Below are 27,416 nucleotides of genomic sequence, written 5' to 3'. Positions count from 1 at the left end.
CCTCCCAACCCCACTCCAGGGATACCAGGGCCATTGGGCAGAAAAAGTCTTGCCCATTTGCCTAAGCCACCCCACACACCTGGCCAGTGTACTACCTTTTCCACTATCATGGTATGGTTAGCCCCATTGTCCTTCAGAGCAGTGACTGGGACCTTGTTCACGTCTATCTAGTGAAAGTGACAACTCTCACCCTCGGGGAGCACTAGCTTACCCTCTGAATTTATCACCCAACTGAGGGAGAACACAGCATGGTCTATGGCTTGCCCCTGGGGACTACTACCCTTAATGCCCTGCTTGTATTCTAACTGGGAGCACTCAAAGCAGCCAGGTGGGAAATGGGGACCCCTAGGCCACCAACCACTAAGACCATCCCTTGTTTCTCAGATAGGGCTTGGGAACCCTTTTCTCCCACTTTGTTCTGGGACTTATCTGGGTCATTTTTAATCTCTCCATCACTCTGCCTGGGGAGAACCTGAACCACCCTTCTTAGGGTCACCCGCAGGTACCTTCTTAGACACTCTCATATTGACCCAGAAGTCTGCTTCCCTAGCAAGCTTCCTGGGGTCAGCCAACTTGCTGTGCATTAGGTGCTGGTGCAACTCAGGAAAACAGATACTGAACATGTTCTCTCTCATGATTAAATTGTACAACCTAATATAATCACTAACCTTGCTGCCCCTCACCCAGCCGTTCAATGCCTTATTGAAGTAATCAACAATATCTGCCCAGGACTGGCTGGGGAGCTTCTTGATGTCCTTGAATCTTTGGTAATACTTCTTTGGAGTCAGCCCAAACATGGCAATTTAAATGGCCTTCATAGTTGTATGCTTGGTTTGGTCCCCAACCTCTAGTGTAAGAAGTGTGTCCCTCCCAAGCATTGGTATGTGTTTCCACAGACCAACCCCAGAGTGCTCCTCCTGGTGAACCTTCAGTGCAACCTCCTAGGCAGAAAACAATTTATCAATGTCATCTCCCAACACATAACTGGGCATCAAGTCCCTGGGTGTACAAGTAATTTTCTGTCCATCAGGGACTGTATGTATGCAGTGGAGAAGTGTGGCTCAATGGTTAGAGCAGCAGACCCTGAAGCAGAGATCTGGCTCAAGACCAGGGTTCAAGTCCCGCTTCGGTAGGTCTTGGGCTCAATTCCCCTTGACCAGATAATTCTCGCCTCAGTGCCTAATCTAATTCATGGGTCCCACTCTGGGCAATAGCTTGCTTAATCTCCACAACGGCCCCAACAGCACTTGGATGCCTGGCTTCACCCTGGGGGTGCTCAGGAGTGGGTGCCTCACAGGGAAAAGCCAGGAGCGGTTCCATAGCGGTATGAGTACAGCACCTTGAGACCCTAACGGGTGAGTAGTGCGCTATACAAGTGCTAATTTACATTTACATTTTATGCTGACACCATCACTGCTGGATTCCACCTGCTTGGCCTTGTTGGTCAGCTCTTTCAGACTCAGTTAATGAGCCAGTAGAATTTATTCTCTGCTAAGGCTCTGTCTACCTCAGCCTTTTTTGCCTCCTTTTCAACCTTTTTCTCTTCAGCTTCCATTTGTAATTTGTATATAATGAATTAACTGTGGTTCACCTGGGATAACATCAATCACAAGGAGTAATGCTATACAAATGAATTTAAACACTTGTATAGCATTACAGTAAGCCTAACACCCAGAAACAACCTAAGGAAACATATATACATATATACACATATACACACCCAAAGAGAATAAAACAGTAGAAGCCTTGTATTTATTCATTGAATTTAATCAGACACAATTTAAGAGCAAATTAAAAAAAAAACGAATATAAACTATACAGAGAAATAGGCTTCAGCTAATTCAGCAAAAGACAACAAAATACTTTAATCTAACAAAAAAGCATGCAGCGCTGCCCTGGCTGATTCCGACCTCTGCCACCATCAGCCTGTCGGGATCACTGATCCCGGTGGAGGCGGCGGTAACGTGGCGGTCGGACCACCACAACAGCAGCGGTCCTTTCCGCCACCACGAGGCTGGTGGTCTAAAGACCCCCAGTCTCGTAATTAGGCCCAAAGTGTCACAGCGCAATAAAGATATTTGTATAATTCATGACCTAAAGAAAGAAAGGGGAGAAGAGAGAATAATTTAAGAAAAACATCTGTAGAAATCACAAGAGAAAGCATGTGTGGGTAAAAGGAAAACGCAACAAGTGATAACAAAAAAGAAGTGTGACCTACCATCATCAAGTGCATAGGCTTACTAAAAGAGTATAAAAAGATGAAAAACATGGATCAGACATAAGACAAGGACAAAAAGTAGTCCCAGAGCAATATAATTATTTTCTTTTTAGCACAGGCACAAGAATCACCTGGTGCCCAGCAGCCCAGAGAGACCCAAACATAACTTACAAGGTAAAGTAAACTTTGAGAACCCACAATGTCTGTGATGAAATACACACAAGGGGTGTACCAAGAGTGCAATACTCTTAGAACACACCTAACTGATTGCAAATGTAATGAGTTAGTATTTCAAGATTAAACATAATGCTGCATTAAAGTGCTAGTATACACAACTTAATTAAACAAAAGGAAACTACACAGGGTTCTAGAATAAGGGGACCAATAAGCCAGAAGATCCAACAACATCACCCAAAAGTATACTAAACACTCAAGGAGAAGGAACAAAGCCCTCATGCACCAGTAGTACCATATTAAAGAAATTATCAAGAAAAATAATCATAGTCTGTCTAGGTCTTACAAACACAAGTGATAAGCCTTGACAAAGTCCGCAGTATATACGGAAACTTACTTGAAATGAGCCAGCACCAAAGCAATGAGTGAATGCTTCCAAGCTTAAGAGGCAATATGTAAAGTATTTGTGCAACACTTCAAACAGCAAAACAGTGAAAACACCAAACATCAAACAAAAATAATCCACACCAGTTTAAAAAAATAGAACTTAAATTAATAAATAAAACAAGACCAGGATTGACAAAAATCCAATAGGTAGAAGTTGAGATGTGAATTTTCAAAAAATAAATGTAAAATATCACTCTGGATTAGGGCAAAGTCAAAGGTTCAGGCCAGCTGTGATGGGACATGGGCCAGATACATGGATCCTTTTAGGCACGCTGAACCAAAGTACCCTGATCCAGGATGCATCATTGTCAACGAAGATGCGAGGTGCAACCGAAGTGATCAGTCAATGTCGAGCCCCGCAGTGGACGAGATGCATTTATTTTCCCCACCAACTGTGTTGGTGCTTCAGTTCTGAGGACAACGCATTCGTTCAGAATGCGATGTGAGGCTCTTCCTGTCGCAGTATGTGGTGCGTCAATTCTGAAGGCGATACGCTAGTTCCGAAGGTGATGCGCAGGTCTGCTCTAAATAACAACAAGGATGCACGGGTGCTGACTCATGCAAATGTGAAGATGCACCAGTTCCAATAAGATGTGTGGGTTATGGTTGAAGAAGCACTTCATACCTACTTCCAAGGGGCCAGAACTTGATGGGCACAGCTAGGCAGGGCAAGACTCACAGCTGGCAGAGTACAGGTGCTGTAGCATGTGAGTTGGAAGTCCTTTGTGCCCTTGAGACTTCAGAAAACAGGAGACATGCCAGCAAGTCATTTACTTTGTTTCTGGAATGAGGAGATGCAGGTCTAGTTCTTCTAACTCCCAGGCATGTGGGGCAGCAGGCAGCAGGTCAGTAGAGCAAAGCAGGAGCCCAGCAGAGTAGCAGACAGTCCTTGTAGCACCACAACAGTCCTTCTTCCTGGCAGAGTATCCACAGGTCCAGAAGTGTACTGAAGAATGGGTGTCTGAGGTCCAATATGTATTCCCATTTGTGCCTTTGAAGTGGCGATAAGCTTCTAGAGGTTTCTCTTTGAAGTCCCAAAGAAGTCCCAAGGCATCCTGGCTTCCATGTCCTGGCTCCAGACTAATTACAAGGGGTTTGCAGCCTTTTGTGTGGAAGCAGGACACAGCCTATTCAAGTGTAAGTAGGACTACGCTCAACTCCACCCTCCCATCCTGCCAGTGATGGTCTACCCAGGCACACCTAAGCTCCCTATTTTGTGTGGCTCTTTAGAAAGAATATAAAAATCCCAACTGTCAACTACACGCAGTCATGTAACTGAGAGATAGCCTGCAGGCACTAGATGGCTAAAGCAGGAAAACACCAACTTTCTAAAAGTGGCATTTTCAGAATTGTAATTTAAAGTCCGATTTCAAATTTTTCGTTTTTCCAAGAACACGAAATATGAGCTGGTTGCCTGTTAATATTTGGAACTTACAATGCATTAAATATAACAGGATAACTCTAATGTTTTCCTATGGGAGAGGAAGGCCTTGCAGTAGTGAAAAACACATTTAAGAGTTTTTGACTGCTGCCTATCTTTTTAAATATACTGGACCCTGCCTTCTGGGCTGTCCAGGGCCTACTCTAGGGGTTACTTATATGTATTAAAAAGGATGGTTTGAGCCTGTTAAAAGGTGTACTTTGTCAGGTCAAGATGGCAGTTTATAACTGCACACACAGGCTACAATCACTGGCCTGAGACATGTTTAAAAGTGCTACTTAAGGTTCAGTTCAGTACTGCAGGCCCACTACTAGTATTTAATGTACAGGCCCTGGGCAGTTAGTGCCACTTTATTGAGGCTTTACAAGTCAATTCTACTATGTTTTAAGGAAAGAGCAAAAGCACCTTAGCACTGGTTAGCAGTGGTAATGTGTACAGTGTCCTAAAAGCCAGGAAACGAGGTAAAAGGAGTGAAAGCAAAAAGCCCAACACACATTTAGAGATTGCATTTCAAGAACATGAGCCAGAAGCATTGTCACTTGGAGCTGGTTAGGACAAGGATTCTTTAAACTCGTGTTTTGTGTTTTCCGTTATAGAAATTTCAGTGTATTCTATGCAATAGTTACAATTTCTGTGAGGCATTCCAGACGTTCTCTTCAGTTTTAATACTCCACAGTTTTAATGGAAACCCCTGCACGGAAAACCCTACAGTAAATGATCATATGAATACAGGCATAGTTCTACTGCCATCTGGCGGCCATTTAGGTATGTTGGTGTATATTTTGGTTAAATTACATCAATTTATCAGTAAACCCGTATGTGGATTTCCAGTGTCTTTCAAAAACCGTAGACAGTCTACTTTGCAGGTTGTGCCGTCTTTTATGTTTTTGCTAGATTTGTGTTTCCAGTTATATGACTAAGTAACACAATTAAAAGAAACAGTCCAGAAAAGGCTTGTGAGAAGTGCTTGCGGCTGTTTTCATTTTGCTCCTCTTTTATAATGCAAACTTTCAACGTGATTTCCTAATTTGCTTTTATTCCAAGAACAAATTACGCATAAAACTGTTTCAAAAGAGACTTCTGAGCTTTTTGCATCAATCCAATGATAGCTCCTGATTTAAAATTCTTGAAAACTATGCAAGATAAAATGCATATGCATAAGGACAGAAAATGTTAGCATATGCACAGCATATACCTATTACTAACCAAGACATACTTTAAGTAGCCTAATTATTCAGACTAGTCTATTTTAGATTTCAGTGATATATTAAACACGTGTCTGAAATGTGCTATCGTTCGTTTGGTGTACTTTCCTATAATTAATGCGTGTTGCAAAAATAACTAAATCACACAAATTCTTCTTCTTTTACAAACACGTGTGCCTTCTTTTTGAAACGTTCATTTTGTCCCAAAAACTACACTGTATTTATATTTGGTAAAATGTGAGATTTGAAATCAATGGTGTTGTTCATGTTAAATAAGGATGATTGCTCATTAAGATACATGAACAGCAAATCCAGGATGTAGCACCTGAATATCAATTTAAGAATAGTGAATCTATGCTTACAAAACATTTTCGATGTTGATATTTAGAGTGCAATAGTTTAGTAGCACAATATATTGGTGCTCAGTATTCTGTCATTCAGCATAATACCTTTTGAGTTATTTTGTTAAATATGAGGCTAGAAACTGCACATTAGCTAATATTTTATGAACGTGGGATTATCCTGAGGACCTACAAAAATAAAAGCTTTCTGTCATGATAAAAATTACCTTTTTTAGATCTGGCTTGATAATGCAGTTGTGGGCAGTGCCTATTGTTACCAATATGCAGGGATCGTCAGTGTCCTTTAGCCATTGCTTTGAGAGATTGTCAGTCACATCATGAATCTGCCCAGAGGAGGATGTTATGTTATGTTATTTGCATTTTTAGAGCTCTCTATCACCTGGTAGAGTAACCTGGCGCTGCAGTAGTTAAGGCTGAGCATGTTTGGAGAACCATGTCTTCAGCTTCTTTTGGAATTCAGGGATTGAAGAGGTGGCTCTGATGTGTAACAACAGGTCATTCCAGGTTGAAAGAGCAATGTACAAGAAGACCCAACCACCAGATCTGGTTTTGCGTATGCATGGGATGTGCTCAAGTAGAAGTCCAATTGAGAGAATGTGTCTGGTGGGTTTGTGGAAAGTGATGTGGTTGTTCATGTGGGCTGTGCCCGGGCTGTGTAATGCTTTGAAGGTTTGCGTGAGGAGTTTGAACAGAGCTTGTTTGTAAATGGGAAGCCAGTAGAGTACCCTTGGGTACAGGATGCTATGCGTGCGGCGTGGTAGGTTGAGTGTGGCTCTGTCTATTGAGATCTGTATTGCTTGTAGCTGTCTGGTCAGTTGCATGCTGATTCTGGTGTAGAGGGCATTCCCTAGTCCCATTTGCTTGTGATTAGGAACTCGAAGGTGATTCTTTCGGTGGTGTTGGGGAGCCATTTGAAGATCTTTTTAAGCATCTTCAGGGTGTGGAAGCAAGAGATGGGAGTGGCATTGACTAGGGTGGTCATGGTGAGTTCACTGTTGATGAAAACATCGAGTTTCGTGGCTTATGTGATTGGGGCGGGAGAGGGCCTGTGATCTGCTGGCAATCAAGTGGTATCCACAGTAAGAAGTTTCTGCCGAAGATCAGGACTTCTGTATTGTCAGTGTTCGGTTTGAGACAGCTGGCTTTCATCAAGTCATTGGCTTTAGTGATATAATCAGACAACTGATTGGTTCGGGTGTTGGGTGTTTTGTTTGAGAGGGAGAGTTTTAGCTGTAGATTACATTGATCCCATGGACACAGATCATTCTGGTGAGTGGAAACATGAAGGTGTTGAAGAGAGTCGGGCTGAGTGATCAGCCCCCGCAGTACTAATCAGACATTAATGCAAGCATCCGAGCAGAAGAGGGCTAGGATGAGCGAGTGGGTACGAACATTCAGGAAGGAGCATAGACATTGAAGAGTGGGTGCTTGGATGGCAATTTTGTGAGGACGTTGGTTGAGGCTGGGGTGGAATACTGTGTTGAAGGCCACAAAGAGGCCCAGGAGGATGAGGACAGCAGGGTCTCACCTGTCCGTGATCATGCGGATGCCATCTTGTGGCACACTTAGAAAAGAAAAAAAAATGCCCCTGAGTAGGATTGTGTTTGTGCAGGCAGGTGGCCCTTCCTGCACAAAAACAATCCTGCCTGCAACACAGGCATCCTTGCACAATGAAGCAAAGGGTGCCTGCATCCTGTTTCAGGTCCTGAGCTCGCCCCCCACGACCGCAGCACCAACCTGCTGCCTCCTGCCTCTGTCCCCCGACCACGCTGCCGTTTGCGTGTTCGAGGCCCTCCTCCACCCGCAGGCATCCTCCTGCGCCTCATCCCTGGGGTCTAGTGGGCTCTGACTAGCTTCACTTGACCCGTGTGCCGCTTTCCGCCGTCCCGTAAGTGTTTTTTCGCTTTTTTCGTTGTTTTTCAGCGCCTCGCCGCTGGCGCTTCTGCCCCCTTTGTGCCCCCCTGATTGCTGTCTCCCCGATCGCATATTGTGCCATTGTGTTTTTCTGATTGTGTGCCTTTCCTATTGTAACTGCTTGTATTTTGCTCATTTTCACTGTTTTGCCCCTTGTGCGCTCCCCGCTCCCTGCCGCTGCCTCCCTGCGGCCCCGCCCCCCTCGCGCCCCCATTTGCCGCTCCCTCCCGCCTCCCGCCTCCCAGCTGCTCCTCCCTCCCCCCTCCCTTCTTAATGGCTGGCGCTGCGCGTCGCGAGTGAGCGACCTCTGACCTGTTTCAGGTCCTGAGCTCGCCCCCCACGACCGCAGCACCAACCTGCTGCCTCCTGCCTCTGTCCCCCGACCACGCTGCCGTTTGCGTGTTCGAGGCCCTCCTCCACCCGCAGGCATCCTCCTGCGCCTCATCCCTGGGGTCTAGTGGGCTCTGACTAGCTTCACTTGACCCGTGTGCCGCTTTCCGCCGTCCCGTAAGTGTTTTTTCGCTTTTTTCGTTGTTTTTCAGCGCCTCGCCGCCGGCGCTTCTGCCCCCTTTGTGCCCCCCTGATTGCTGTCTCCCCGATCGCATATTGTGCCATTGTGTTTTTCTGATTGTGTGCCTTTCCTATTGTAACTGCTTGTATTTTGCTCATTTTCACTGTTTTGCCCCTTGTGCGCTCCCCGCTCCCTGCCGCTGCCTCCCTGCGGCCCCGCCCCCCTCGCACCCCCATTTGCCGCTCCCTCCCGCCTCCCAGCTGCTCCTCCCTCCCCCCTCCCTTCTTAATGGCTGGCGCTGCGCGTCGCGAATGAGCGACCTCTGACCTGTTTCAGGTCCTGAGCTCGCCCCCCACGACCGCAGCACCAACCTGCTGCCTCCTGCCTCTGTCCCCCGACCACGCTGCCGTTTGCGTGTTCGAGGCCCTCCTCCACCCGCAGGCATCCTCCTGCGCCTCATCCCTGGGGTCTAGTGGGCTCTGACTAGCTTCACTTGACCCGTGTGCCGCTTTCCGCCGTCCCGTAAGTGTTTTTTCGCTTTTTTCGTTGTTTTTCAGCGCCTCGCCGCCGGCGCTTCTGCCCCCTTTGTGCCCCCCTGATTGCTGTCTCCCCGATCGCATATTGTGCCATTGTGTTTTTCTGATTGTGTGCCTTTCCTATTGTAACTGCTTGTATTTTGCTAATTTTCACTGTTTTGCCCCTTGTGCGCTCCCCGCTCCCTGCCGCTGCCTCCCTGCGGCCCGCCCCCCTCGCGCCCCCATTTGCCGCTCCCTCCCGCCTCCCACCTCCCAGCTGCTTCTCCCTCCCCCCTCCCTTCTTAATGGCTGGCGCTGCGCGTCGCGAGTGAGCGACCTCTGACCTGTTTCAGGTCCTGAGCTCGCCCCCCACGACCGCAGCACCAACCTGCTGCCTCCTGCCTCTGTCCCCCGACCACGCTGCCGTTTGCGTGTTCGAGGCCCTCCTCCACCCGCAGGCATCCTCCTGCGCCTCATCCCTGGGGTCTAGTGGGCTCTGACTAGCTTCACTTGACCCGTGTGCCGCTTTCCGCCGTCCCGTAAGTGTTTTTTCGCTTTTTTCGTTGTTTTTCAGCGCCTCGCCGCCGGCGCTTCTGCCCCCTTTGTGCCCCCCTGATTGCTGTCTCCCCGATCGCATATTGTGCCATTGTGTTTTTCTGATTGTGTGCCTTTCCTATTGTAACTGCTTGTATTTTGCTCATTTTCACTGTTTTGCCCCTTGTGCGCTCCCCGCTCCCTGCCGCTGCCTCCCTGCGGCCCCGCCCCCATTTGCCGCTCCCTCCCGCCTCCCGCCTCCCAGCTGCTCCTCCCTCCCCCCTCCCTTCTTAATGGCTGGCGCTGCGCGTCGCGAGTGAGCGACCTCTGACCTGTTTCAGGTCCTGAGCTCGCCCCCCACGACCGCAGCACCAACCTGCTGCCTCCTGCCTCTGTCCCCCGACCACGCTGCCGTTTGCGTGTTCGAGGCCCTCCTCCACCCGCAGGCATCCTCCTGCGCCTCATCCCTGGGGTCTAGTGGGCTCTGACTAGCTTCACTTGACCCGTGTGCCGCTTTCCGCCGTCCCGTAAGTGTTTTTTCGCTTTTTTCGTTGTTTTTCAGCGCCTCGCCGCCGGCGCTTCTGCCCCCTTTGTGCCCCCCTGATTGCTGTCTCCCCGATCGCATATTGTGCCATTGTGTTTTTCTGATTGTGTGCCTTTCCTATTGTAACTGCTTGTATTTTGCTCATTTTCACTGTTTTGCCCCTTGTGCGCTCCCCGCTCCCTGCCGCTGCCTCCCTGCGGCCCCGCCCCCCTCGTGCCCCCATGTGCCGCTCCCTCCCGCCTCCCGCCTCCCAGCTGCTCCTCCTTCCCCCCTCCCTTCTTAATGGCTGGCGCTGCGCGTCGCGAGTGAGCGACCTCTGACCTGTTTCAGGTCCTGAGCTCGCCCCCCACGACCGCAGCACCAACCTGCTGCCTCCTGCCTCTGTCCCCCGACCACACTGCCGTTTGCGTGTTCGAGGCCCTCCTCCACCCGCAGGCATCCTCCTGCGCCTCATCCCTGGGGTCTAGTGGGCTCTGACTAGCTTCACTTGACCCGTGTGCCGCTTTCCGCCGTTCCGTAAGTGTTTTTTCGCTTTTTTCGTTGTTTTTCAGCGCCTCGCCGCCAGCGCTTCTGCCCCCTTTGTGCCCCCCTGATTGCTGTCTCCCCGATCGCATATTGTGCCATTGTGTTTTTCTGATTGTGTGCCTTTCCTATTGTAACTGCTTGTATTTTGCTCATTTTCACTGTTTTGCCCCTTGTGCGCTCCCTGCTCCCTGCCGCTGCCTCCCTGCGGCCCCGCCCCCCTCGCGCCCCCATTTGCCGCTCCCTCCCGCCTCCCGCCTCCCAGCTGCTCCTCCCTCCCTTCTTAATGGCTGGCGCTGCGCGTCGCGAGTGAGCGACCTCTGACCTGTTTCAGGTCCTGAGCTCGCCCCCCACGACCGCAGCACCAACCTGCTGCCTCCTGCCTCTGTCCCCCGACCACGCTGCCGTTTGCGTGTTCGAGGCCCTCCTCCACCCGCAGGCATCCTCCTGCGCCTCATCCCTGGGGTCTAGTGGGCTCTGACTAGCTTCACTTGACCCGTGTGCCGCTTTCCGCCGTCCCGTAAGTGTTTTTTCACTTTTTTCGTTGTTTTTCAGCGCCTCGCCGCCGGCGCTTCTGCCCCCTTTGTGCCCCCCTGATTGCTGTCTCCCCGATCGCATATTGTGCCATTGTGTTTTTCTGATTGTGTGCCTTTCCTATTGTAACTGCTTGTATTTTGCTCATTTTCACTGTTTTGCCCCTTGTGCGCTCCCCGCTCCCTGCCGCTGCCTCCCTGCGGCCCCGCCCCCCTCGTGCCCCCATTTGCCGCTCCCTCCCGCCTCCCGCCTCCCAGCTGCTCCTCCCTCCCCCCTCCCTTCTTAATGGCTGGAGCTGCGCGTCGCGAGTGAGCGACCTCTGACCTGTTTCAGGTCCTGAGCTCGCCCCCCACGACCGCAGCACCAACCTGCTGCCTCCTGCCTCTGTCCCCCGACCACACTGCCGTTTGCGTGTTCGAGGCCCTCCTCCACCCGCAGGCATCCTCCTGCGCCTCATCCCTGGGGTCTAGTGGGCTCTGACTAGCTTCACTTGACCCGTGTGCCGCTTTCCGCCGTCCCGTAAGTGTTTTTTCGCTTTTTTCGTTGTTTTTCAGCGCCTCGCCGCCAGCGCTTCTGCCCCCTTTGTGCCCCCCTGATTGCTGTCTCCCCGATCGCATATTGTGCCATTGTGTTTTTCTGATTGTGTGCCTTTCCTATTGTAACTGCTTGTATTTTGCTCATTTTCACTGTTTTGCCCCTTGTGCGCTCCCTGCTCCCTGCCGCTGCCTCCCTGCGGCCCTGCCCCCCTCGCGCCCCCATTTGCCGCTCCCTCCCGCCTCCCGCCTCCCAGCTGCTCCTCCCTCCCCCCTCCCTTCTTAATGGCTGGCGCTGCGCGTCGCGAGTGAGCGACCTCTGACCTGTTTCAGGTCCTGAGCTCGCCCCCCACGACCGCAGCACCAACCTGCTGCCTCCTGCCTCTGTCCCCCGACCACGCTGCCGTTTGCGTGTTCGAGGCCCTCCTCCACCCGCAGGCATCCTCCTGCGCCTCATCCCTGGGGTCTAGTGGGCTCTGACTAGCTTCACTTGACCCGTGTGCCGCTTTCCGCCGTCCCGTAAGTGTTTTTTCACTTTTTTCGTTGTTTTTCAGCGCCTCGCCGCCGGCGCTTCTGCCCCCTTTGTGCCCCCCTGATTGCTGTCTCCCCGATCGCATATTGTGCCATTGTGTTTTTCTGATTGTGTGCCTTTCCTATTGTAACTGCTTGTATTTTGCTCATTTTCACTGTTTTGCCCCTTGTGCGCTCCCCGCTCCCTGCCGCTGCCTCCCTGCGGCCCCACCCCCCTCGCGCCCCCATTTGCCGCTCCCTCCCGCCTCCCGCCTCCCAGCTGCTCCTCCCTCCCCCCTCCCTTCTTAATGGCTGGCGCTGCGCGTCGCGAGTGAGCGACCTCTGACCTGTTTCAGGTCCTGAGCTCGCCCCCCACGACCGCAGCACCAACCTGCTGCCTCCTGCCTCTGTCCCCCGACCACGCTGCCGTTTGCGTGTTCGAGGCCCTCCTCCACCCGCAGGCATCCTCCTGCGCCTCATCCCTGGGGTCTAGTGGGCTCTGACTAGCTTCACTTGACCCGTGTGCCGCTTTCCGCCGTCCCGTAAGTGTTTTTTCGCTTTTTTCGTTGTTTTTCAGCGCCTCGCCGCCGGCGCTTCTGCCCCCTTTGTGCCCCCCTGATTGCTGTCTCCCCGATCGCATATTGTGCCATTGTGTTTTTCTGATTGTGTGCCTTTCCTATTGTAACTGCTTGTATTTTGCTCATTTTCACTGTTTTGCCCCTTGTGCGCTCCCCGCTCCCTGCCGCTGCCTCCCTGCGGCCCCGCCCCCCTCGCGCCCCCATTTGCCACTCCCTCCCGCCTCCCGCCTCCCAGCTGCTCCTCCCTCCCCCCTCCCTTCTTAATGGCTGGCGCTGCGCGTCCGCGCCGGAGGCGCGCCAGAGGCAAGCCCGTCTGCGCCCGTCCGCGCCTGGACCGCGCCCAGCGCCACACCCCCTGGCCCTCGCGCCCCCCGCATCCGCTACTCAATCAACGAACTCCGCGCCTTCAACCCTGGCCCCTCCACTGAATGCTACCGGGCATCCCCGAAGCACACTAAAGGACCTTTCTCCTGCCGTACCTGCAACTTCTCCTGCATCAGAACGACCATTCCAACTACGAAAACATCCAACCCCAACCACCTGAACTGCATCCTCATCAACACCCGCTCCGCACGAAAACACGCCATCGAGCTCTGGGATTTGCTCGACACCACTGCTCCTGACGTGGCTTTCCTGACTGAAACCTGGTGGAACGACTCCTCGTCTCCGGACATCGCCATCGCCATCGCCATACCGGACGGCTACAAAATCACCAGAAGAGATCGAACCAACGGAATCGGCGGCGGAATAGCCATCGCTCACAAAGCTACCCTCAAAATCCACACTCACTCGGACGACACCCTCAGGACAGCTGAACACCTCCACTTCCAGATCCACACGGACCCCAACACGACCCTCAGAGGAACCCTCATTTACCGCCCTCCAGGACCAAGAGCCCCCTTCAACGACACCATCGCCGACCTTGCAAGCACCCACGCCCTCGCTTCCCCGGACTACATCCTCCTGGGAGATCTGAACTACCATCTGGAAAATGCCAACGACGTCAACACCGCGTCACTGACCTCCAACCTCCTCAACCTCGGCCTCCGCCAGCTAGTCAACACGCCTACCCACATCGCCGGACACACCCTTGACCCCTCTTCACCTCTAGCAACCACATTTCCTTCAGCCACACCTCCGAACTCCACTGGACCGACCATCACTGTGTCCATTTCACCTATAAGAAAACCACAGAGCAACACCGCACCCAGCTACCTCCCCACCGCCGCTGGGGCAAAGTCACCCAAGAACAACTGACCAGCACCCTCATCAACAACCTTCCGCCAGACGCAATCGACCCGAGCACAGCCTCCATCAACCTCCATCAATGGATCCTCGACTGCGCCAACACCCTTGCCCCTCTCAAGAAACCCACCACCATCCAAGGAAAGAAAAAACCAGCCTGGTTCACAGACGATCTCACCACCTCCAAAAGCAACTGCCAGAAGCTCAAAAAGAAATGGATCCAAGAACGCACACCCGACAACCTCGCCGCCCTCAAAAACGCCAACCGCGAACACCACCAACGGATCCGCACCGCCAAGCGAGCCCACTTCACCGAACGCATCAACAACAACGCCCACGACTGCAAAGAACTCTTCGGCATCGTGAAGGAACTCTCCAATCCGAAAGCCAACTCCAACGACATTCCGCCCTCCCAGAAACTCTGCGACGACCTCTCCACCTTCTTCCACCAGAAAATCACCACCATCCACGACAGTTTCAACACCGGTCCTCCGCCAGACCCCACCCCTGACGTCTCCTCCCGCGACTGCCGCCTCGCCGCCTGGACCCACGTGGACGAGGCAGAAACCATTACAACCATGAACACCATCCACTCAGGCTCCCCCACGGACCCCTGCCCCCATCATGTTTTCAACTCAGCCATCGCCACCATCGCCCCCGAACTCCGCAAGATCATCAACCTCTCCTTCACTTCTGCCACCTTCCCGGACAGCTGGAAACACGCAGAAATCCAACCCCTCCTCAAAAAACCCAAGGCTGACCCCAACGACCTCAAAAACTTCCGTCCGATCTCTCTCCTCCCTTTTCCAGCGAAAGTCATCGAGAAGATCGTCAACACCCAGCTCACCCACTTCCTCGAAGACAATTCCATCCTGGACCCCTCACAATCCGGATTCAGACGAAACCACAGCACTGAGACTGCCCTCCTCGCCGCCACAGATGACATCAGACATCAAATGGACAACGGCGAAACCTCAGCCCTCATCCTCCTCGACCTATCAGCCGCTTTCGACACCGTCTGCCACCGCACCCTACTGACCCGCCTCCAGGAAGCCGGCATCCAAGATAAAGCCCTCCACTGGATCTCATCCTTCCTCTCCGACAGAACGCAGAGAGTCCGCCTCTCCCCTTTCCGCTCCAAAGCCACCAACCTCATCTGCGGCGTCCCCCAAGGATCCTCCCTCAGCCCTACGTTGTTCAACGTCTACATGGCCCCCCTCGCTCAACTGGCCCGCCAACATCATCTCAGCATCATCTCCTACGCCGACGATACCCAGCTCGTCCTCTCCCTGACCAAAGACCCGCTCACCGCCAAAACAAACCTCCACGAGGGACTAAAATCCATCGCCGATTGGATGAACGACAGTCGCCTGAAACTCAACTCCGACAAGACGGAAGTCCTCATCCTCGGACGCACTCCCTCGGCCTGGAACGATTCATGGTGGCCCTCCGCCCTCGGACCCCCACCCACCCCTGCCAGCCATGCAAAAAACCTCGGCTTCATCCTGGACTCCGCCCTCACCATGTCCAAACAGGTCAGCGCCGTCTCCTCCTCCTGTTTCAACACCCTTCGAATGCTCCGCAGAATCTTCAAGTGGATTCCAACAGAAACCAGAAAGACGGTGACCCAGGCCCTCGTCAGCAGCAGACTTGACTACGGCAACGCACTCTACACAGGCATCCCAACCAAAGACATCAAACGCCTCCAACGTATCCAAAATGCCTCCGCCCGACTGATCCTAGACATACCCCGCCGAATTCACATCTCCCCTCACCTAAAGGAACTCCACTGGCTTCCGGTAGACAAGAGGATCACCTTTAAACTCCTGACCCACGCTCACAAGGCACTTCACAACACCGGACCCTCCTACCTCAACACCAGACTCAACTTCTACACTCCAACACGTCAACTCCGTTCCGCCAACCTCGCCCTCGCCATCGTACCCCGAATCCAGCGCAAGACATCCGGCGGCAGATCCTTCTCCTTCCTCGCCGTCAAGACCTGGAACTCTCTCCCCACATCTCTTCGCCAGACCCAGGACCTCCTCGCTTTCAGAAGGCTCCTCAAGACCTGGCTCTTCGACCGCTAAATCAGCAGCCCCCCCACCCCCCGCCCCCGCCCTCAGCGCCTCGAAACCCTGACGGGTACATAGCGCGCTCTATAAATACTATGATTGATTGATTGATTGATTGCATTGGCTCTAGGCAGCTAAACGTGTACCAGCACTAGGAAAGGACCAGAATGTGCTGCATAATGGTAAATATGGTGCATTCCTGCCCTTTTCCTATCCCCATCATGCAGCACAGCAAGGTGGCTTACTACGTTGCATTACGTGAATTTCTGATAAATATGGCTCTTAATTTATAGACTCTGGGTACATGTATTCCAACTTTACTAGGAATTTACAATCAAATTAAATGGGCCAGTCAGGTGTAGGCCAGTGTTACCATGTTTAAGGGAGTGAGCACGAGCACTTTAGCACTGTTTAGCAGTAGTAAAGTGCACAGAGTCTTAATGTTAACAAAAACAAAATTCAGAAAACACAGGAGAAGGCAAACCGTTTGGGGAATGCCACACCAATGATGTCAGGTCTATCACTCCATCTACACTCTAACTATTCAATGTGGTACTTTGTCATTCCAAGCTCCTCTGTGCACCAGATGGCTTCCCTTCTGGGTTTTGTTCTTTTTTTTGGGTGGGAGTGGTGCCACAGTATCAGCGTAGGCGGTGGTCCAGTCATTGAAGTTGGAGTTGGAGCTGGGTGCTGCTGTGTTGGGCTGGTATCTCAGGAGTTCAATATTTTAGGCTTCATCAGAGTCCTTGTTCCAGTTTCGTCAGGCAGGTTAGGCTGTAGTGGTTTAGTGGTTACATGGAGTGGGAATGGTGGATTTATTGAAGGTATGGTCAGCACAAGGGATTGGAGTAGGCTTGTTCACCATGATGTTGGTGAGGGTGGCAAATATGGAGAACAGTAGGTGTCTGACATCATGAGTTGGTCCTCTCACAATTTGGATGAGGCTGTGGACTTCCAGTTATTTGAGCAGGGCAATTGTCTGCAAATCAGAGTGGTCTTCCAGGTAGAAATTTAGGTCTCCAAGAAGGGTATAGGTGCTTAGGTCAAGAATGAGGAGTGCAATGAATTCTGCAGTAGTGAAGTAAGTATGTGGTCGGTAGATGAGGCTTGGAGGAAATGTGAGTCCAAAGTTCAGATGCACAATGTTCCAGGGGTTGTGTCAAAAGTGATGGTGCTGCAATGGGGCCCTTGAAGACAATGGCAATTCTACCTCCGGGCTTGTGCAGTCTGTTCTGTCCGGTGATTTTGGGAGGCACGGCTGTGGCACTGTCAGGGGCAGATGTGTTTCTGTGAGGAAGAGTAGGTCTGATGAGTTGTTGTGGTACAGATCCCACATTTTTGTGATGTGTCTGCTGAAAGAGCAAGTGTTGAGGAGAATGCAGGATAGGGAGGAGCGTGGTCTGGAAGAAGGAGAATGGAGGAGATTGCAGGGAAACTTACAGGAGGGACAGTAGAGTGCCCCTTCAGTGTATTATAGTGTGGCTCTGTAGGAGCACATAGAGTAGCACCCGGGATTCAGCATGTGAAGAGTCACAGTGGGGTAAAGGCAGAGGGGGGACATGAGTTACTGGTGCAGGCAGGGCAGGGATGGGCAAAGACTGGCTTGCCATCTGGTGCAGTACAGTGCATCAGCAGCAAGTCTGTGCTGTGCCTGCCATTTGGTAGGTCTGGTAGAGGGACGAGAGCAGGGGGCAATGAGAGGTGGAAGGGGGCACAGGAGGAGGTAAGCCAGAGAGCTGGGGAGCAAGAGAGCACAACAGGCAGAAGGAGGGAAAAGGTAAGTAGTGTACAGGGAGGCAAAGAAGAGGGAAGAAAATAGTAAAAAGGCAGAGAAAGGCCCAAGAAACATAGAGAAAAGAGCAAAAAATGCACAAAAAGGCACAGAAGATGGGGAGAAAAGGGTGAAAAAAGGCTCAGGAGTGGCAGAGAAAGCAAGGGAAAGAAGCAAGAGAAGGTCAGCAAAAAAGCACACAAAAAGCACAGAGAACAGGGGAGAAAAAAGCAAAAAAAAGGCTTAGAAAGGCACAAAATAAAGGGGGAGGCAATAAAAATCACAAAAAAAGAGTGGCAAAAAAAGAGCTGAAGTGGAAAATCTAAGTGATAGAGACACAGGAAGGCAGCGTGATGGCATTAAAGACTGGCAGACAGCACCCGGCAGAGACTGGGAGGCAGGAATCAGGCACAGGTAAGTCTTGAATCAAAGTAAGGTCAAGACACACCTACTTAACGTTCACCTCGGATATAACCCACTCCTCATGCTACCTGCTGTTTGGTGTATCCTTTTTCTGTTTTCATTGTAAAATATGAGTTGCATAGTTTTCAACATGTGACAGGGACTGTTGGGTGAATGCTGAAATAATCTTGGAAGGAAAACATCACCATCTAAAGCAACATGTTCTGAATGATAAATGGTTATTCTAAGAATGATCTACAAATTAAGTATGGCAATGCTCTATATTCTGCCATTTGTAACTTTTTAATATTTTTTGAGTGAAAAATAATAAAACTACATATTTTTAAAATAAAAGCTTTACAAATAACATTTGACAATTATAGGCTCTTAATTCTTAAGGTTTGATGAACTGATTTCATTTTCATTTGGGATTGCATTTTCATCAATTGTATCCACTATTGTAATCCTTTTATTCCATTATCTGTAAGAGAGATCAAATTTTATAAATATATTAGTGGCATAGAAGTTAGCATATCGTGACAAATTAACCTACATTTAAAGGCCCAACAGAGAAAAATGACATGAGTTGTAAAATGTGCATGTTTGAATTATGGTGGACCATGAGACTGCCATTCGTATTGAACACTATGGCCCTCATTATGAACCTGGCGGTCGGTGTTAAAGCGGTGGTAATACCACCAACAGGCCGGCAGTAAAAAAATATGGGATTATTACCCTGGCTGTAACTGCCAACACAGACAGCCACTTTAGCACACCGACCGCCAGGGTGGTAACGGCCGCTGGGCTGGAAACTTCGGTCTCCAGCCCGGCGGCCGTCAAAATCCCACCCTCGGGATTACGACCCGACCTACAGCCATGGTTTTCCTGCCAATCATACCACCACGAAAACAATGGCGGTAGGCACTATCAGTGGCAGGAAATCCCTTCCTTGGCACTGATAGGGGTCTCCCCTGCCCCCCTACCCAGAGTCCTCCCCCACTCCCCCTCCCTCTCCTGCACCCCCGCACATTTACACATCCACAAGTGCACCCAAATACCCGCAAGTGGGCACACATGCATACCCACATCCACCCGCGCATGCACACATACATACGCACACACCGCAACACACAGCAACATACTTTGTCGCACACGCGCATTCACAACACACAACATACACGGACACTCACATTCAGTCATTCAAGCACTCATTCAACACGACTCACACCCGCATGCATGCATACCAAACCATAAACACACCCCCCACACAACACCCCACACACGCACACAACACCCCCGTCCCCTGTTGGAGAACCTGACTTACCTGCTTGCAGGGGGTCCTCCAACTGGAGACGGGACGCAGCGCTGCTGTCAGCAGCAGCATCCGGCAGCAAAGCAACACCAGGCCGTAGCATTGCTCATGATACGGTCTGCGGTGTTTTGCTGGCTGGCGTGGCAGTTCTGCTGTCAGCAGTGTCACCTTACCGCCGTCCACCACCATGACCGTCGGTGGTATTCCACCAGCCTTCTGGCGGAATACCGCTGACAGTCATAATATGTGAGTATGTTGGAGGCCGTCGCCGTGGCGTACCGACAAAGTAATAATGAGGGCCTACGTTTTAACATGAGAGCTTTTCATTAATATTAAATGAAGAACTAATGTGAATTAACATTAAGACTGTTATTGGAAGTATCAAATTAATATGAATTACACAAACGTGTGTTGATTACATGAATTTTCTTAAAGTGAGTTACATGTGTGTAGTAAAATGAATGCACATTTAGATTTGCTTTAACATGTTATAAATAATGTTTGCAATTAAATAATTTGCTTTTCATATTTGATATGAATTGTAAGGTGTGCAGTAGGTTATAATAATCAACTAATGTATGTTAAGGCTTCTGAAACATTTATTTTGCAGCAATAACGGTAAATTATTTGTTTATTATTGTCCCCTCTAATCTGAATTGTTTCCCTAGGTTGCTAATGTGATGTTGAATGTCCTATTGTATTGATGGCAAGAACCATGTTTTCAAAATAACAATGCTTGTAGTTCTCATATGAAAAGTATTAGTTAAGTTTACTGTGTGTCGTTAGAAAAGATCTCAAGTAACAAATAACTAGAGAATGTAATATTTTGTGGAAATGTGTGATATGATTTAGATGACAATGCACTTTTGCTGAGAAGATTTTTGGAATAGTTGCAAATTCGATGGTGCCATCTACAGCCATTAGATGGTAAATCTGATGTCTCAAGTGCACCCTCCTGAACGACAAATGAATGGATTGTGCATACTTCTAATTAGTGAGGAACTCTGAAATTGAGGTCTGTTCTTGTTAGTTCTTGTTGAGGTCAGTCCTAGTCGTCTTCTCCTGCCTCAAAACTATCCAGAACCCTGTATGATTCTGCTGTCACACTCTGTTTCTTTAAGTCGCCATATGAGTTTTCTCATATTAGTCTTAACAGCCCTATTCAGTTGTATTGGTCATTACTAATATGGCCAACTAATTCTGAAGTTTGGATTTGTCTAATGTGCAGCCCTTGTTCTGCACTGTCCTGAAGCTGCTGTCAGCTGATGCCAGAAGAAGGTGACCGTCTTGTTTGATGAATCATTGCTGTATTTTGTTCCATGAGGAGAGATATAACTAAATATGGTTTCTTGTTTCCTTTCCAGTTAGGCACTTACACCAGAATATTTGTAGTGACTTGCTCTAGTTAGATGTTTTCCAAATAATTTTTGTGTTTCTTTTATTTTTGCTTTTGCCCACATTTGTTAACCCATTCCCACACATACACGTTTAAATTCATGTTAGTTATAGGATTGGCCTAGCTCTGAAAAATGAAATCTGAAATTGATTGTGAAACTGTGTTTTGATGATTTGTTGTTGTCACCATCCTCTGCTTTGAAATCTAACAATTATGTGCATATTATATTGTTGCTAATTTACATTATTCTTTTGGAGTGTTTAACAGTATTGATGTTTAATAGGTTGAATCTTTTCAGACATTTTGGTCAGCATATGTTTTTCATGCATGTTTATGATTTAGTTTTGCACACCATATATGTGACATTGATTCTGGGATTGTAAAAAAGTTTTGAAACTCTATTCAGTTTTAAGTTTGTTTTAGTGTTAAATTGTTCATGGTGTTCAGAATTGTTTATGGTATAATGCCATTTGTTAGACCTGACCCTCAACCTTTTGCTTGCCTCCCTCCACTTTATGACACTGTTTTTGCTGGTTTTAGGACTCTGCACACTTTACCACTGCTAACCAGTGCTAAAGTGCATATGCTCTCTCCCTTAAAACATGGTGACATTGGCTCATACCCAATTGGCTTATTTAGTTTACTTATGAGTCCCTAGTAAAAGTGCACTACATGTGCCCAGGGCCTGTAGATTAAATGCTACTAGTGGACCTGCAGCACGAATTGTGCCACACACACAAGTAGCCGCCTAACCATGACTCTGGCCTGCCCCAGCAAGGCCTGTGTCTGCAGTTTCACTGCCAATTCGACTTGGCATTTAAAAGTACTCGCCAAGCCTTAAACGTCTCTTTTTCTACATATAAGTCACCCCTTAGGTAAGCCCTAGTAGCCATAGGACAGGATGCTATGTAGGTAAAAGGCAGGACATGAACATGTGTGTTCTATATTTCCTGGTAGTGTAAAACTCCTAAATTTGTTTAACACTGCTGTGAGGCCTGCTCCTTTCAGAGGATAGCATTAGGGCTACCATCGTATGCTGTTTGAGTGGTAGATTCTGATCTGAAAGGAGTAACCAGGCCATATTTAGTATGTCCAGAATGGTAATAGAAAATCCTGCTTAATGGTGAAGTTGGATTTAATATTACTATTAGAGAAATGCCACTTGTAGAAAGTAAGCATTTCTCTTCACTTAAATCCTTCTGTGCCTTACAGCCTGTCTCCAATCCACGTCTGGCTGGGTTAGTTGACAGCTCCCTTGTGCATTTCACTCAGACAACCCCAAACACAGGATACTCAGTCACACCAGCACAAATCTGCATTCTGAATGGCTCTTCCTGGGCTGGGAGGGTGGAGGGCCTGACACTAACATGTCAAAGGACAGTGGCCTGCCCTCACACAATGGGCTGGCAAAACCCCTACTGGGACCCTGGCAGATAGGACTGAATTGAAAGGGGGACCTTGTGCACTTCTAAGCCACACTTTGAAGTCTCCCCCACTTCAAAGGTGCATTTGGGTATTTAAACAGGGTCTCCGACCCTATCAACTCAGACACTTCTGGACAAGATACCACTGGGGAAGAAACTCTGAACCAGAACCTGCACCCTGCCAAGAGAAGCTGCCTGTCTGCCCAAAGGACTCACCTGAATGCTTGGCTGAAAAGGACTGCTGCCTTGCTGTTGCCCTGCTGCCTTGCTGCCTTCGGACTCTGCTGAGAAGTGCTCTCCAAGGACTTCGATTGAGCTTGCCTCCTGTTTTCTGAAGTCTCAGGGTCAAAAAAACGTAGTCTCTGCAAACAACTCCTTGTGCTGTGAAACTTTGACTCACAGCCTGCCAGAAACGATGCACAGCCTGCATCGCAGTGAGAAAATCACTGTGAACTGGAACAACAAAGGCCAGCTCCCCGTGTGGAGATCGATGCAGCACGAGCGTTGCGACTGGAACTTTGACTGACGCCAACTGGATCAATGCATAGCCGAGCCAGAATGAAGGAGACCAATTTTCTGCAAAAAGAATCGATGCAGCGCCTGCCATGCGACCAAAATTTTCTTGCATCGCTCACCGGATCGACGCAGCTCCTTTGACTTCGTCCTGCATGCCCAGGATTTCTCTGCGTCATCCCCGAGGCGTCCAAATACCCACAACCCAAAGAGGATCCAAGTCTGCATGCTGGAAATTGACGCAAAGCGCTTGTTGCATGAAAAAGCATTGATGCATCATCTTCGTGCGCCCATAGAAACCAACGCACACCTCCCCATTTTCCACGCATCTTCTCCTCTGTGGTCCCTTGTGGATAATTTAGACGCGAACCAGGTACTTTGTGCTTGCAAGAGACACTTATTGCTTTTAAGAACTTAGGACTCTTTTTATCATTTTCTAAAGTGATATTTCAACATGTACTTTGACCTTATTTTAACCAGATAAATATCCTATGTTTTTCTAAACCCGAGGGGTGTATTTTTCTGGTGTTTATACTGTTATTGCATGATTTATTGCACAAACACTTTACACATCGCCTTCTAAGTTAAGCTTGACTGCTCAGTGCCAAGCTACCAGAGGGTGGGCACATGATCATTTGGATTGTGTGTGACTTACCCTGACTAGAGTGAGGGTTCTTGCTTGGACAGGGGGTAACCTCACTGCCAGCCAAAGACCCAATTTCTAACACCATTGTTTTGTGATTGAATGGTTCTGACTACTACAAAGATTAAGTCGACCTCAATAGGTGAAATCAATGATATGTCACCTGCGCGTTGGTGGTAATTGAATCCAGAGCAGGGAGAACAATGTTCCCTGGCACATGACACCAACAGCTGTGTGCACTGTTGTAATGTGATGCAAATTCTCAGTTATAAGAATAAATAGCAGCCGTTGTATAATGTGGTTTATCAAAAATCTAATTGTAAAGAATCTGTCATTTTTCATATAACTCAATATGTTTACCATCTTTTAGATTCATGTTCGTTCCTTTCCTATGAGGTGCGGCTATTCTGAATAATGAGGATTTTATTCTCCTATGTCATATACGTACGAACAAGGAGAATTTAGACTTGTTCAATATTACAGGAACTATTACGTGCCACGTGGTGCCAAAAAGGAATGATAAACCAATAAGCAGGATGCTAGTACTGAATATTCTAAAAGAATGCATTTTCCTGTGAAAATGAAAACGCAGTGTATATAATTGTGCATGCCATGCTGAATATGCAGATAGCGTATAGAGGATTGTCACTCTAAAGATGCTCTTCTACGACCTTGCCTAGACAGGCCTCCTATAGGAGAACATTGGTTAAGCTTAGTTTTTTAACAGAACTTTTATTTACATTTATAAAGCTTTTAAAAAACAATAGGCAAAGTATTTAATAATAAAGCAAATTCTATGTTCCCTTTTATTCTGTTTAGGAAGATGAGGTCGATGTGAGCAGGGCCATTTAATAGTAACCTGTGGTATTGTGCCCTTGTTTCACTCATTCAAAAGTGATACCTACACAATACTTATTCTACTGTACTCTTGTGCTGTCAGCTCACTAGGGAAGTCTAGTAGTGGATTTAACCAATGTCCCCTTGACATTCAGACTCAATATGGACATCTACAATTATCCTGTAGAAAGCACCTTTGCCCTGCTGACCTAACCTAGTCATATAATACCATATGCATGACTGCATGACAGCACCCTTGTGGAGTTGACTTAATGGGGAGATCACCCAGTAAGGACTTGTGCTACTGATTGGCAGATTAAACGTCATGCCCCATCAGTATACATTGATTTGTAAATGAGGCAGCTGTTCAGAAGCATCTGAGCAGAGACAGCTACTTTCATTGTTCTACTCTGACACTGATGGGAAATCTGTCTGTTTCAGCATTGCTTAAATCCATCAAAGACACACCAATTTACAAAATTCTGTAGTGCTGCCTCTAGAGGTCTATTACATTGCAAAATGTGGCATGGGGGAATTTTGGATTGAATTTGGGAGCTGTAGTAGCTCCTGACAGAGTAGCCCTTCAGGAAGAGCAGGAGAAATTATATATTAACATAGAAATACCTGAATACATATTGGTAATTTTTGGCACTGTTAACTCTACTCTTCCTTGTGAGGGTATCTGCATCTAAGCCTTTGTCTTAGCCAATCAGCTTCCTATATCATAAGCAGCGGCCTTATTTATCTATATCTTAAAAGTTTCCCTCAAAAGGCATCTATTAAAAAGTGTCAAAAAACTGCCCCCTCCTGTGCAGAGCCCAAGCTCAACTTGAGAACAATCATAGTAACGGGATAAGAAATAGTAGGACATAGATTAATGAGGATTACTGGTAAGTAATCAGTATATTTCCCATTAGTTCCTTCTAGTTCCAGTACTTCATTCTACAGAGCTACATCTAAACATTTATAATAGATCATAAAATTAAACTAACAACCAGCTCCTAGTTAAACAGATGAGAACTTCCAAGTTGGACCTAAAAGCCTTGATCAAGCCTATGCTCAGACAGCTGTCAATTGAGAGGCTGTAGGCACTTCCAGGAAGCGCTGTGTGGAGGTGCCTGTGAGGGGCTGTCAGAGGCCGATATTAGTTTACATCATAAATGAGAGTGTGGTACACTACAGTACAGAATGTGCACAGCTTTCAAACAGATTCTTACCTTTGCAGATAGTGAGAAATGTGTGTATGTAAGTGCCTATTATAAAAGTACTGGTACATATAGAGCACAAACCTAACTAGAGCACAATAGAGCACTGACCACAAAGTGAGACTTCTTGGGTACAATTCAAAATTGTTTATAAGAGGTAGCAACATAAACACCAACAGTGAAGTGGCAAATTTGGTGTAGCACTAAGGCCTCTGATGTATCCTGACACACCTGGTGATCGCCACATTGAGTTATTGGTCATTCTGCCCCTGTAAAACCTAAGTTAAGAAAGCAAACAATTTCACTACACAAAGAGCTAAGCATCTGTCCCACAAAGGGTGCAATGAAGGCATCTTATGAGAAACATCAGACAGAAAATGTTTAGCCTCAGTCCAAGACACTCCTGCTACTCAGAGGTCTGAACCAAAGGGCGAGTTTGACGAGACCCTTGAGCTATGTCTTTATAACAGTATGTTCTATCTACTCACTCAAGGTAGCAGAGAATGGCTTTGTACCTTCACATCCAAACTGCAAACAAAACACATGTTTTATTGATCAACCTAGGACACTCTGAAAGCTGAAAGTGCTTCCTTCTGGTCCATTAGAGACATGACATTGAGACCCAGGAGAAGCACTTAACAGAGGAAGGAAATATACCTCACTGCATCAAATTCAAGGGAAGCACCACATTTCTGGTATTCCACTTACAAACATTGAGAGCGCAGAGCCCATAATAAATAAAAAACTGCTAATGCAATGTCTGTGGGCAAGCACTTCTGCTGAAGTCCCTGCCTAAAAACCTCCAAACCAATAAACACTGGTGGCAGAGAGATCTCACCAGCTGAGATGAAAAGGAGGGAAAAACCCAATACAGTCAAATAAAAAGGTTCCGAATGGTCTGCAGCCTTGTGGTGAGTCTTTTGTTGATCATGGCATAGGGACCATTCCCATAGTCCAGCTTGCTTGTGACCACGGCATGCATGACAGTTTTCTGGGTGCTGATTGGGGGTATGGAAACATGAAGTGGTGACAGCATAGAATGGGTGGTCTAGTTGAGTTTGCTGTCAATGATGACCCAGAGGTTCTTGGTGTGGGTGATAGTTCTAGCTCAGTTGGCCACCAGGTGGAGCCCCACGGTGATGTGCCGTTCCCAAGGATCACAATTTTTGGTCTTGTCGGTATTCAGATTGATGTTGGAAGAGTGGATAATTCTGGCTAGAGGGATTATGTATACATTGAAGGGGGCTGAGCTAAGTGAAGATCCTGGTAGAACTCCCCAAATGAGGTCACTGGCATTCAGAGTGCACAGTGCCAGGCTGACTGATTGTGTCCTTCCATTCAGGAAGGTGCAGATCAATCAGAGTTCCTATCCTTGGATTCCGATGTCCTGTAGGCATTGGATGAGGATGGGGTAGGAGACTGTGTCAAACACTGCAGTGAGGTCCAGGAGGACACTGAGGACAGTTTCATGCTGTGATTGGGTCTGAAACCAGACTGAGTGGAGTTGGTGGTTCTTGAGGTATTCAGTGAAGTGTTGGTTGATGATTTTCCCTAACACCTTGGCTAGAACTGGTAGCAGGGAGCTCAACCTGTAGCCAGTTTTCTGTGATGAAAATTAGGTCAGCGGCATTGTCGTACCACAGGTCTAAAACCTCTGTGGCGTGTTTGGTGAATGAGCGGGTGTTCAGGAGCATGCATGTGATTGTGGAGTGTTGTGTGGGTGGTTGCATGACTGTGACAGAGTGAGATAGTGCAGTGTTGGGTGCGTTGGTACGGTGAGTGTTGGTTCTGGGTAAGTGTATGAAAACTTGAAGGAAGTGCAGGATGAAGTCTCCCACAGTGTTCCATGGTGCAGTACCAATTTACTAGGGATTGTAAAAATTAATTGTGCCAATCAGATGTAGGTCATGTTTACCATGCTTAAAGGCAAGAGTATAAGTACTTTAGTGCTGGTTAGCAGTGGGAAAGTGTACAGAGTCCTAATGCCAACAAAATCAAATTCAGCAAAGCAGGAGCAGGTTTATGCCTACTTGTTCCTGTACTGCTGGACG

The sequence above is a fragment of the Pleurodeles waltl genome, chromosome 10, assembly GCF_031143425.1.
Source record: "Pleurodeles waltl isolate 20211129_DDA chromosome 10, aPleWal1.hap1.20221129, whole genome shotgun sequence".
Classification (NCBI taxonomy): Eukaryota; Metazoa; Chordata; class Amphibia; order Caudata; family Salamandridae; genus Pleurodeles; species Pleurodeles waltl.
Note: the sequence above shows the minus strand (reverse complement) of the source record.